General features: G+C 43.7%; 1 non-coding gene across 1 annotated transcript; it reads left to right on the forward strand.

Moving 5' to 3' along the window:
• The first annotated feature begins 761 nt into the window (after nucleotides 1-761).
• On the forward strand, nucleotides 762-834 carry Trnak-cuu. Its single transcript has one exon. It is a non-coding gene; the product is annotated as a tRNA-Lys (tRNA).
• Nucleotides 835-6,299: the final 5,465 nt, after the last annotated feature.

Consider the following 6,299-nt stretch of genomic DNA (forward strand, 5'->3'; position numbering starts at 1 on the left):
TTCCTCTTCCTCATCTTTGACAGTGTTTGTTGATAGAGAGAAGCTGTGCACATATGTTTGACAAAGTCTCAGGTAGATGTGAGATTATTAATGATTAGAAGGAAAAAGGCACAAGACACGATAAATGGGAAGAGGGGATGTGGCCGGGACAAAGGGGGCGGTTAGGAAAGGGGATGTGGCCGGGACAAGGGGGGGGCGGTTAGGAAAGGGGGTTAAATAAGAACGGAAGTTATTTCATGAGTACGGGGCTAGAAAGTCGAGCTGAGTTGTGTGGGTGTGTGTGTGTGTGTGTGGGTGTGGGTGTGGGTGTGTGTGTGTGTGTGTGGGTGTGGGTGTGGGTGTTGGTGTTGGTGTGGGTGTGTGTGTAAGAGAATGAGATTGAAAGGTTAGTATGAGTTCACTGGGATCACCTAAAGAATAGCCACCCTAGTTTATTTTCCGCGATGATTTAACACCCTAACGTTACCTGGGAGGGTTAAGTTAGATGAGATTAGGTTATGGTCGATTGGGTAAGGTTAGGTTAACGTTAATAAGTTTAATCACGTGAAATAAGTTGTGGTGCCTAATCTGCAGGTAATTGCAGAACTGTAATGTACTTAAATACATCTTTAAATAATAACACTACCCCATCTACTTAACCCATAGCTATAGACTGGTAGAAGCTATTTGCTCCGCACAGAGCGACTGACGTCCAGAAAGTCGTAGTGTAATAGATTGCTATAAATTAATATAAAATTTGCTATGTACATGGAATTAAGTAAGCCCGGCTAGCTCAGTCGGTAGAGCACGAGACTCTTAATCTCGGGGTCGTGGGTTCGAGCCCCACGTTGGGCGCTATGTGTTTTAAGGATGCGGGTGGTACACCAGTAAAGCTTGTATCTCTAATGTCAGAGGTTCGGTTCCTGGCCCGGACACACGTGGGAGGCGAAGGGCGACGTGACCAAACTTCCCATATCTCCTCTGGGTACTATGGTTGTCTACTGTACCGACACTCGACAATAAAGTTCGTAACAAAGAAAACAATGACTGATACATGGTGAAATGTTAAGTTAGAGTAAGTTCTCGGGTGTATATACTTGTCACCCCACCTCCTCTCTCTCTGTGTTTCACGTTCTTATTCTTACGTCTCCTTATTCCTCCTCTTCGCCCCGCTTTCATATAATGCTCTAAAAAAATTCACCTGATATAAGTGGACACACTCGTACGAAGAACCAGTCACTGGCCGCCAGCTTATGGTGCTAATCTAAGACTGAAACAACCTCACCACTGGATAAATTTCGTCATACAGAGTCAAGGAACCCAAGTTCCCCTCGTTCCCAGAGAAAAAAAATATGACCCGCCAGGAATTTATGCTGTCAACATTTCCACAAGAAAAAATCTCTTGCGCACGGAGCAAACATGGAAGGGCTGGCGAGCATCACACACGGCCGAACAATGCCAGAGTAATCCAATACAATGCTACATTAAAAACTCCGACCATAAGCCACATGTTTGGAAAAAATCTTGAAGTTCAGAGGGAACGAGGATGATCCACGTGGACGAGGGGCGGCGACCAACCAGCGAGCGATGATGTTATGCAACCTGTGACGATCTCTGGCCATCGACGACACAACACAAGATGATAATCTCAGTACACCAACTGACAAACACGTAATTACCTTCCCTCGCCTCGCCTCACCTGCCTCACAGCCCCTACACGTACAAAGTCTATGTCACATACGGAATATATTAAGCTAGGTACGCACGGCGGAAAAAAATCTGTCTGCAGCTGACAAAACAATGAGAGGAGCCGGTGATGGCCTGGGGAGTCACGTGGACGTACATGAGGAAGACAAGACGGTGGTGGCCGCTGCTCCACACTACCGCAGTCACCTCCATGTTGTTCTTCTTCTTGTTGATCCGCCTGGCACTCGAGGCATCCACATACACACTCAGCAGTTTGTCAGCAAACCGCAGTCTACGGCGTTCGTTGTTTTGGCTACTTCTACACTACCTCGACTTTGGTTACTTCTGATGGTGAAAAAAAAAGAGAAGAATGGGAAGTTGGAGACCATTTTCCTAACAGTAATTGGAATTATTAGATGTTCTGCTGGTGTTTACATTGACCTTAAAACTGCCAAATATAACATGAATTAAGAAAAATAACAGACCAATTCCTTCTTTAAACTGCTATAGAGGACATTATGGGAGGTGTGGGAGAGGCGTTATGCATCCCGTCAAGGCACTCAGTTGTGTAATTCAGTTCCCTTGTGAAGTTAATCAGGTAATCACAGCCACTGGTAGATGGTGTGGTGCCTCAGTGATGACTACAGGCAGCTGGTGTGGTGAGACCGGGATGGTTAGGTAGAGTAATCGTCTCGGTTTTCAATATGTACACCGTCTTCCATTATTACCTCAGAGACAAGTACATACCGAGGCCCTCTTGTCTTGACGCGTGTTCGTGTTTGCGTAACTTCTTATCCCCACCATAGTACGTAGCCTCTCTCTCTCTCTCTCTCTCTCTCTCTCTCTCTCTCTCTCTCTCTCTCTCTCATCATACAATCTGACACCTGCAATTCTACCTCAACTACTATCATCTATTACCACAATAACATTTTCTCTTTTTTTTTATTCTTGTTATAATTTATTGACAACGGCAGCAGGAGTAACCCCGAGTCAGCTCTCTCTTTTTCTTACGGACTTGAAGCACAGTTTCCTTTTTTCCACAGAACAAACGTTTACGTTGTGCAAGGGAAGACAGAGACTCAGTAAAGAGGTGTGTGTGGTCTATAACACCCTCTTAGCAATCTTGGCCTAATCTTGTCAGGCCCTCCAATGCCCCACCCTTGACCAGTGTCTTGAGGGTGAGGTGACGCACTTCTTGAGGCTCAGCTGTTCATCTCGTACCGTCTACATGTTGTTGGCCTCCCAGGGTTCTAGGACCTGTATCTTGGCCATGTGTGTGCGTGTGTGTGTGTGTGTGTGTGTGTGTGTGTGTGTGTGTGTGTGATTTCAACTAAAATACAAAACTAACAAAAAAAAATAAATAAAATGGCATCAAAATCACACTGAGACTCTACCTCACATCAACAGTAAGGAGGAGTATTTAAACCTTTGAGATTTTTTTATTCATATTTGGCTGAGCTTTTGAGAGATTCGACCCTGGGATGTTTTTGACCCTGCGATAAGTGGCCGCCGACCCTCACATGGTATACATCCAGCCTCCTCCTCTCTCTCTCTCTCTCTCTCTCTCTCTCTCTCTCTCTCTCTCTCATTTATTCATTATATCATTACATTTGAAAATCTCTTTGTTCAGTTATCGCAATAATATTTAAGCTATGGTCATGTGAAACTTTACTCTTAAACAATCGAGGTAAAAATTGGTTGTGGAAGACCAGTACAAAACCCTTTCTAAACTTGTTATGATGACCCCTGACATCACAAGTTTAATTAAATATCCTAAGAGTTATCCCCGCGTCTTGTCTGGCTGAGATTGACCAAGGAATATATCACAGGTCAAAGGTCACGCTCATGCTCTACACAACCTTCGAAATAACTTCCATGGCATTGTTAAATTTCTCAACTAAATGCATATGTTTGTTTTTCACTTCACTTGTCATTGAGGAGTCTATTTATAACCTACTGGGGTGGGAGTACAATACTTGATGAGACAGTAGGACAAACACTGGTCAGAAATAATAGTGATGATGTGTATTGGAATCATTTCTTGACCATTACTTCACTTGGTAAAAACACTTGGAGACGATAGAAATGAACGTGTCAAGTTGATGTGAAGATAAGAGTGACACCTATGATTAGGATTACTGATATTACGGTTCTGGGCTAGATAACATACACACACACAGGCGCGCGTGAGGTGGTGTGTTGTGAAATGCTGTGGTGTGGTGTGGTGTGGTGCCGTGGTGTGGTGTGGTGTGGTGCAGTGGTGTGGTGTAGTGTATTGTGGTGTGGTGTGGTGTGGTGTGGTGCCGTGGTGTAGTGTAGTGTAGTGTGGTGTGGTGTGGTGTGGCGTGGTGTGGTGGTGTAGTGTGGTGTGGTCATAACAGTAACGTGACTGGGGGCAACATTGGACACACTAACTGACTGACCTCTTGGGGGGTTTCTAGTTCATTGGACGACTTACAATGGCCAACGTGTATGTGTGTGTGGCGGGGGTCGGGGGGGAAGGGGTGTATGGCTGTCTGCGTAGATGTGTGTGTGTGTGTGTGTGGCAGGGTGATGTTAATTCATCTAACACCTTCTCTGTTAAAGGTCAGAGAGAGGGGCAGAATATTCTCCTGCATCATGTGCGCCAATGTCCCCAGAGATGCACATTCATATTCTCTTATTAAGCGCCTTATTAGCCGTCCTTGGAGCCTGTCCGCGGTCACTAGTTTGTCGTCCGTCACATTCTCCCTGATGGATGAAAATAATAACGCCACGCAACATTGCTTCTAGCGCGTTAGAGACCTTAAGATTTTGGTTAAGCTGTAAACCGTAGATTGGAGTGGAAGAACACATAGAGGAACTGTTACTCCCGATAAATCCTTATCTGACGAAGACGGGCTAATACCAGAGACTTCATCAGCACACACAGGCCATCAGGTTTAGGTTCATTAGGCACTGTAGCTTGAAAACGTCGCTCTAACTTGTGTGGATGATCAGCAGACGACCGTGGGGTGACCTCTAATTGCGTCTTAGTGAGGCATTTCTCGGATCATCTGCACAGTCCACCTGGAATAGGAAACACAAGGTACTTTTATTTTCATTTATATGGAGTAATTACCCTACAATATGTAAATGTCGTTTACCAGACGTCAGTACAACTCATCACTGAAGTTACACATGACATTAATTCACTTCTACATATTTACAAAACTAAATGTTTTTGTTACAGTTGACAAAGTATTAATTAACAGGAAGACACGAGTTTTAACCCTGTGAGGGGCAGGGGTTTCTCTTAGCTGAACGTCTAACGTTAGCCTGAATAAAATACCTAAATGCTACACTACACCTTTAAAGGGTTAAGGGGGGAAGTTTCCGTAAGTTGTGGCTGAACATGAGAGGAACCCTGCAGGACCGCCACGTGGAGGAAGTCTTACACAAGTTAACAATGACAGGTGGTAGCTGTCAGTTACTGTTTGGCCTAGTTGCAGGGTCACGGAGGCGGGCACAGAGTATAGCGCTGATGCTTCCTTGGTTATAGAGATGGTCCTAACTAGACCATCCTCAAGTGGTCAGAAATGGTCTTAACTACGTCATATTTACTTAGTTAAATGCAGTACTTAAAATAAACAAAGGAATCAAATCACTCATATATATGACCGTCAGTTTCAGAGAGAGGTGACGAGTCTTGCTCTTATTTCACCTGATGATTAAATGTGCAAACGTTACCTGTGGTGGAGGGGGAGGGAGGTGAACAATATATTACAGGTATATCCAGCAGTTAATATATTATTTACTTCACTTCCACTCACAGGTCAAGGTTAGATCCAATCGTCTCCAACGTATCTCTTCTCCACAAACAATTCAAACTTAAAACGAAAATATAATTCATCCATTTGAGCGGATAACGTAAACATTAGGCACTCCAACTTATTACACCTGTTGATTGAACACCTTAATGCTAATCAAATCTAAAGTTAATCCATCCAGGTAGTGTTAGGATATGTAATCATTAGGTAAAATATTCTGAGGTGATTAATATTCACTGGAAAACCTGATATTGCTTCTCCATCCGTCTGTGTGAGATAAGGTGATGCCTTGGTGTTGCTGTAACTCACTAAAATGTTACCAAAGGAGTGGAATTACTTTTCATGTGACGGGCTGTAATTAAGTCCAGGGGGTATCTTATCTACAGACACACTGAACACAGACATGCTACAGCGTGTTGTTGTTGTCTGCTTGTATCATACACAACCCGGGTGTTATTACATACAGATAAGTGGTGTGTGTTGGTGATATGTATGAGAGCGGTGGTCGAGTCGGGGTATAAGGACACTCAAATAGAATATTGTTGGTGAGAATATCTAAAAGACAAGTGTGAAGAGAAATCCTAGATATGACTGACTCAAAGTGACCTTCGGTGTATCTTTCTTTCTCGGTATGTTATCATCGAGATTGATAAATATTGACATTTTATACAGATAGTATTTCACACATATTGGAACTAAGGTTTTGTCTCGTGTTTCAATATAGAAGGTGCTTGGAGATGATGAACAACCTTTCTTCTCTAGGTTTTTAAGCTAAGAAGGGAACAGGGGGAAGGTACACGCGTCAGAACCAACTCACAAAGCCATGCGGGTGAGTTAGTGCATTAT

The sequence above is a fragment of the Homarus americanus genome, unplaced genomic scaffold (assembly GCF_018991925.1).
Source record: "Homarus americanus isolate GMGI-L3 unplaced genomic scaffold, GMGI_Hamer_2.0 scaffold48354, whole genome shotgun sequence".
NCBI lineage: Eukaryota > Metazoa > Arthropoda > Malacostraca > Decapoda > Nephropidae > Homarus > Homarus americanus.